Below are 7,756 nucleotides of genomic sequence, written 5' to 3'. Positions count from 1 at the left end.
CCTGCTGCCATGGGGTGCCTTGGGAGGGCAAAGGGAAGGGCAGCCCCTGGGAAGCAGGTCCCGCACGCTTCAGCTTTCTGCCAGTTATGCATCAAGGCTGGTTGGTCTGAAGGCGAGTGAGAGCGGGAAGCACTTGTGTTGCTGTGAGGAGGTAGGTCTTCTCCTTGGGCTCTGCTCAGGGGGGCTTGCTGGGCACTGGGAGGGGAATGCCATGGCAAACTGGGAGAGGAGCAGTTTTGGTGGAGCCAGGAGTGATCTGTGTGCCCTGGGAGGCTGCAGGCTTTAGCAGTGAGGCTTGGTGAGCTGTGTGGTGGTACTCTCCAGGTGATGGGGGGTGGTGCTGCTGGAGAAGACCATCAGCCTTTCCCTGGGAGGTGGGAGCCCTGTGGTGGTGTTGCAGGGCCCTGGGGATCCACTCCATGGGCTTGCGGCTCGGAGAGGGAGCCCGTCCTTCCAGGACGGTGAAGGACATGGGATTGCTGCTGAAGGTGTCTGGATGGAGTGTGCAACACGTGCTTTGTTCAGCATGGTCGTGGTGATGCCCTGTTGTCCCCTCACAGTCACGTGTCCTCCTGCTCGTTCACAGATTGAGCTTTTGCTTATTAACGCCCTTCATGGGAAAAGTTCACTGGTTCTTGGGAAAAGGGGCTCAAGTTTGTAACCTGCGGTGCAAGGGTGGGACTTGGGTGTTTGAATTTACATGTGGCTGCTAAAAAATTAGCTTCCATCAGAAATAAGCTAGGAAATGTAAATATGTTCCATTGATGAATCTTTATAAATACAATCTTCTGGTTTGCATTCCACATAACCTAATGAAATTGACAACTATGAAGTTACGTATTTTGAGAATTAAAATATCATGATAATGGGATAAAAGCAGCTGGGAGCATAGTACCTTTATAACCTGAAAAACTTTTTTTCTCCCTCCCCCCCTTAAAGAGTAAGCTTAGGATCAAAAATTTCAAAATCCTCTAAGACTGAGGAGACCAACACCCCCTGATGTGCAGGAACATGTGGGTTCCAGCTGCTTTAGGCACTAATGAAAAATATTAGTGCCACTTAAATAATCTTCTGATATTTGGTCTTTGCATGGCCAGTACGGATCAGGCATCTTGGTGGCCACATTCCGCACTCAAGCTGGTGAAAGCCACAATACCCCTTCCAGAGCCCTCCCGAGTTCAGAGCTGCTATAATTCTGCATGTTCCTTTTTCACCTGGGAGACCGTCGTGCAAACATGCATGCACACACACACGCAGAACTGTTCTTCCTTTCCCCACGTGCCCGTGTAAGTGGAAACTGTCAAGAGCACCAGGTCCAGGGAGCAGAGACGTGTCTGCAAAACTCGCTCACGAAATCCCAAACCATGGAGGAATGCTGAGTTAATTTTTCATCTGAGTATCAGCTGAAAGTAATGTACACCCCAAATTAATGCAGACAATGCCTAGTCTAGTCTGCAGGCCTCTGTATTTTTGAATTCTTTTCTACTAAAACCCAATAAAAACATGGGGGTGGAAGGTGCTGCTGGGAATTTGCTTTTTGTTCTGCTTAAGTGCTGTATTTCTCAGCAGTCTTCAAGTTTCTCAGCATGAAGATATTGTTACATCAGAACTACCGTGGGCTTAACACAGTTCTGAATTTGCAGGCAAATGGATGTATTGTGTTGGGGCTTATCCACAGAGGACTGTGAAACTACAAATTACAACCCAGCTGCATTCTCTTGTCTGGACTTCCCCCCCGCCTCCATGTGCCTGAGAGTCCTCCCCTGTGCACAAGTGGAAAGTGCAAGGAGAAACTTGAGTAAGAAAGGAACACAGTCCCAAAAGGGACCCTGACAGCGCAGAAGATCCTGCCTGTGTCTGTGGATGCTGCGTTAGGATGGGATGGGGTGGCTGGTGCCTTTTCTGAGCTGGATGGAGCTACAGTGTTTTCCGTTAGCAGAGAATGTGATGCCTCTGGATTTAGTGGTTTTGTGATTGCCTGGGGACTTTGTTCCTGTTAACTATCCCTGGAAAACTGAGGCAGCTGGGCTAACAGCCAACACATCCACTGAAGGTTTCTCCACCAGGAGGAAGAAGGGGGCTACCCTTTCTCTTGGATTACTAAATAAGGCAGCAAAACAGGGGATCCACCCATTTAACTTGGCTGTTCATCCTCATTCCTCCTTCTCGAGGGGAACGATAAACTGCCAACAGGTCCCTGTGGGATAGGCAGGAGGCACTTGCACCCTAAAGTAGGTTGAGACAAGGCTTTGCCACTTCTTGCTGGCCCCAGACAGGTCCTGCCTACCTTGTCATGGCTGGCTCGGAGACGGCACTGGAACCAACCGAGCCTGCCTGGGCAGAGATGCTGCACCTCTGATAGCCAGGACAAGCTCTCGGCCACCATTCTTCAAAGCAAAGGGCTGTATTACCTGATGTTAGTGACACTCTGGACACCTGCTAGCCAGTAATAGGGTGAAAACTCGGTGACCCCATGATAACATTGTTACGTTTGCTTCCTTTCAAATGGCTGTGGATACGCAGGATGCTGACAAATGGGACCTGAACTCATGCATTTAGCTGACCAGGAAATAAATACATCAGAGTGACAGTACCTCTTTGGACTCTTTTGAGACTTGGGAGTTGCTGGCCATTCTGTTTGCTGGCTCGGTTTAAGCAGCAGAAATGTCCATGTGTTCTGTCAAAGCACTTTACTTGTGACAGGCAAAGTGCTGCCCTGAACTGGAAAACCATTCAGAGCAAATAAATGCATTAGTTCAATGCAGAGTATCTTATATTTGATACACACCACTTCCTAATCACTTTACTGAACATCTGGATTGCCTTGAAATGAAACCAGTGCTGGCGTCATCTTCAATTTGGACATGGGATCCATTTCTGATGCCTTTTTCCAGGAGAGCACCTCTTGGATCTCAGTATCATTTAGGTTGGGTCCTACAGGTCTAATCTAGAGTAAATAAAATTAAGGGTTGCTTCAGTGCTGAAGGAGGACAGAAAGAAGTGCACAGGAGCCAGTTGACCCCTTTGGTACTTGTGGCCCAAATTGTAGAATCACGTTAAAAAGTGCAGATGTTACTAAGGAGCGGGGATTTTTTACGTGTCTGAAACAGGGTCTGTGTCCCTTTCTCTTAGGGAAATACCAGTACAGGTGTGTGCTTGCAGAATAAATTAGAGTAATTAACTGTGACTGTTAACGTGGTGTACGAGAGGCTGAAATTAAACCCATTGTGTCAGTAAAAGACATGGAAGAACACACAGCGTGCAAAGACACTGGCTGCCCTGTGTGAGTGAGTGAGGAGCGGGAGCGAAGGGGATGACATAATGAACAAGAGATGCGTTCACGTCGCTGCGAGTTGGGCTCGGCTGAACAACAGCAAGAACTATTTGCAACATTTTTTTGTCAACATCTGTTTGTCTTTGAGTTTGTGAAAGTGGAACAAATCTCATTAATTTTTTTTCTCTTCTGTTGAAATTTTGCATGATTTTTTCCTGTTATTTTGGCAGCCAAAACGATGCTGGAATGTTTCACCTTCTTTTTCCAAGTTTTTGAGCTCAGTTGTTCAGTTGAGGGTTGTCACATAAATCATGAGGTTTTACTTCTGCTGCTAGCCAAATCATAATCCTTATATCATAAGCCTTTTGTTGTTTATTTTATTTTCCCCTTAAAGCTCCAGCTTCTGGAATCATGAGAATGCATGCAAAACTCTACTTCTGCTTTCTGTCATGTGTTTGTTTTTCCTTGAGTTTCTAGCACTGAGAACTGTGGAGAAACTTTTGGGTGTCATCTGCAAGATGAAAAAAATGGAATTCATTAATTTTTTTTTTAATACCAGTTAGATAATTTTTGGAAACTATGACTCATGATTTTGAATGCTTGGATTTGGCAATGCTGTAGTTCTCCATGCCGCTCCCCTGTGACCAGGAGTGTTGGAAGAAGCCACGCGGGGCTTGTCTCCACAGACAAGTTACAGCACAGAGAGCCGGGGTGTGAAAGCACGGTGCCCTAGTTACGTTGCACAGATTCCCCATGTGGATCCGAAGTGTGCAGTACCTGCCCTTTGGAAGCGTTCTCAGGGCATGCCTCTGAGTAACATATGGCATGCAGTTCAGAGGCCCTAGAGCCAAGAGCAACACGCTCCAGCTCCTGCACCAAAGGTAGCACTGCCATTTCATGCTTCAAACTGCTCTTATTAGCATGGGCGCAGCTCCGAGGTGATGCCGCTGTGCGGATATTGAGCACCTCCTGGCTGTGCTGTGCCATGCGGTTGTAGTGGGTGATGCCTTCTGGGTGCACAGAGCGATGCTGAGCCTCCTGGGGTGCAAGGGCTGGCTTCTTGTAGCACCCCTGTACCTTGGTGGGGGGCTGGTCCATTTGCTGAGCTTGTTGGAGGGGAAGAGGGGACCGGTGGCTCTGGAGCTGGCCTCTCTGCTCAGCAGAGAGGCAGGCGTGCTCGGCAGTACCCGAAGGCCATGCAGAGAAAGCCATGACATCTGTGTGACCTCTGGGGGACTTCCCAAGGCTTGAGTGACTTGTTTCACATTGAAACTTGTTTGTGGGTTTCCCTGTCACCAGATTGCTATGAGCACATCTTGGGCTCCTTGGAGCCCCAGGGTAGGCATCGGTGGGATGGGAAACTCTTGTGCACCCAGTGGGGAATGCATCAGATGAGCTTGGGATACTCTTGAGGGAGCACGTCCCTTCTGGCTTTCCCCATCAACTGTAGATAGAAAAGGGAAACCGAGCCATTGGGATAGACCCGGTAAGGGGGACAAGGGGAAAAAGCCATGTGGGAAAAACTGAGCCCATGACCAAGGAAGAGCTGTGCTAGCCGCGGGGTACTTGCTGCACTCCAGGCCAAGGTGGAGCGGAGGAGCTGAGCCCCCCGGGAAGGGTGCTCGGCCACGGGGAAGCCAGGATGCTGCAGGGCCCACCGGGACGGAGGGCAGCTGGGAGCGGGCTGAGGTCTCTGCCCCTCAGGAAGCTGTAAGGGATTTGTGTGTTTTCCAAGGCAGCAGAGACAGGATGCTGAGGGGTGGGAGAGAGACAGATTTCCTTCTGCTGTGAATAGGCTGGGGGTGGGGGATGGCGGCTCCAATTTAACCCTTGCCTGTTCTTTTCATCTCCCAAATGAGATGGTGGCTTAGGAAACCATTCCAAGAAACTGCAGGAATTAAAGGCACAAAAAGTACAGGGTTGTTGGCACTGGGGTAGTGCTGTGAGTTTTATTATCCCGGTTCTCTCACCCCCAGGAGCGTCTCCCTGGCTCTGGCATTGCTTTTTACTTTGAAGTTTGTTTGTTCTGCGGCATTGCTATGACCAAAATGAACACCGGCGATGCCAAGGGAGAGGCTTATGGGACATTCCCTTGCGTCAGAAGCAGCTCGTGGGAGACGGCTGCGTGTTTGGGTGCTGTAACAAATTTCCCTCGGAAGCCTGGAAAACACGGGATTTCATTTGTCTTTTACATCAAGGGTGGGGGGAGAAAATACAGTCATCTTAGGAGTAACTCCTGAAACGGGTCCCGTTCTTGTTCAGCAGTGAAGGCTCTTCTGCATCCAGTGCAGAGTCATTACCAGGACGACCTAGAGCAAGCGGAGGAAAACCCAGGTGCCGTCAGCTCCCACCGCCCAATCCCAGCCCTTGGAAGTGCTGTGGAAACAGGACCTGTGCGAAGACCTTTAGGGCGTGAGTACGTAAAGACATTTGGGAGAGGTGCCTGGTACAAGGAAAGTCAGGGAAAACGACTTTGTTTACTGCACTGGAGTCTCCCAGAGCAGTGGAGAGTCCACACGGCTGAAAGTTGGCAGCCGGGCTGCAGGTGTGGTGAAAGAGCTGTGTTTTCTAAACACATTAAATACTTATTGCTCTGGCCTTTTGTAGATAAAGATCAGCTTTGACTTTAAAAGAAATTATAGCAAAAGTGCTTCTATCTGGGAGGATGAATACCTGCTTCCAGGTTGGGCTTTGTAGAATTGAACTTCATAAACAAATTATTTGATGTGATTAACCCAGTCAGAGGGCTGAGGGAAATGTGCCTCTGACTCTCACAGTATCGGGGTGGAAGCTGTAATGTATTAGCCAGAGAATTACCCTGTGTAGGAATAAACAGCCAGAAGGTTCTTGGGTGTGAGGTTTCCCATTTAAATAATTTCTTCTCTCTGAAAAACCCACAGCAGAAATAATGGCCCTTCTGAAAGTCTGAAATTTTGCTGAGATTCAAAACACTGTCTTTACTGCAGACGTTTGATGTGCAAAGATGGCAGAGAGCAGTTGTGAACCACCAGGAGCCAAAGAATTTGTAGCAAAACATCTGGTCTCTAGGCCAACCAGATAAAGAAAGCTTTCGGTAGCTCTGATAATGTGTCTGTCCTACGGTTGTGTTAATTTCACTAGGAAAACCAGTCCCTCTACTGACCTCATTCACTTTTATGGAGTTTGAAGGTTGGATTAAAGATATCCGTCTGCTTGTCCTGATGGTAAATGTGACTTAAAAAACCCCAAAGCTTAAAAATAAAACAAAACCCCTGCATCTGTTGATTATGATGAAGGCAAAAAATACCCAAACTGCAAACACTGGAAGTCTGACATGGAGTGGATGGCAAGGCAAGCTGACCTTCTTGGAGCCTGCTCTGAGAAATGAAAGCAGTTCCTTGTGCCAAGTGCGCTCTGTGTGTGAGCCGAGTTCACTTGGTCTCAATATTTTGCTGCTTTTGACAAAACTAATGCAAAGGGAAGATGATTCTTTATTAGGAGAAATTGTTTTTCTTTTTTCTTTTTCTTTTTTCCCCTCTTCCAACTGGGCTATCAGGTCCCTGCCTGGTATTGGAGCTCACTCACAGACTGGGCAAGGCTGGACAAGCCATTTCACCGAGGATGGAAATACTGCCACAGCCGTTGTGTGCAAGGATTGAATGAAATACTGTTTTTTTGCCCTTTGGAAATTGTTTGTTTGGGGTAAAATTGTATGTTTAGGGGGAGATTTGCATGTTCCCACCCCCCCCCGCCCCACCCCCCCGATGGGATTAGCTATGCTTTGGTGCTCCCAACAGCTGACTAGGGGGCCATGATGGGAGTAGATGAAATATTATGCTGCTGCCTAAAAGCAGAAGGGTAGGTGATAGCCTTGTTGCAGGCAGATTTCTGCCTGCAGTGCTCTCAGTTTTGTCTGTGTGGTCTGCAGCAGGCAAACCTGGGCTTGCTCTGTGTGCCCTGCAGAAGCTGGGTAGCACGGTGCCGGGGTCTCAGCGGCCAGCTACCATCACCATGTGGCCCCGGTGAGCTGACAGCATGGGCAGAGGCAGTGCTGTGTGGGAACGCTCTGGAGGTGGGTGCGGGGGAGACGTGGCTGGGGACACTCCCTCAACACGGCTCTTGGGCTGTGCAGAGCGCGATGGGTGTGTGGGACCACCTGTCCAGGTGACATCTCTCCCTCTGATGAGTGATGTTTGTCCCATCCGCTCCAGCCTCTGCTCCCAGGCTCGAGCCAAAGTTCCTACCCCATCCAATTGCTCCAATTAGTGCTGTGGTTTGTTTTTCTTCTATTAAGAAGGTTGCTTGAGACCTGCCTGTTTTTGAGCCCAGCTCCCTTTAATCTGTCCCCACCATCATTGAGGTTAACTGAGTTTCCTGCCCAGCAGCTCCTTTGGCAAATTAGAGAGAACCAGTGAGACACTGCCAATAAGCTTTCCACCGTATAGATTTTGTCCAGCAGAGCCTGAATAAATTAGGTCATGCTGCCATATGTAATCCATTCAC

The sequence above is a fragment of the Falco punctatus genome (assembly GCF_963210335.1).
Source record: "Falco punctatus genome assembly, chromosome: 4".
NCBI lineage: Eukaryota > Metazoa > Chordata > Aves > Falconiformes > Falconidae > Falco > Falco punctatus.
This window is presented reverse-complemented; position numbering follows the sequence as displayed.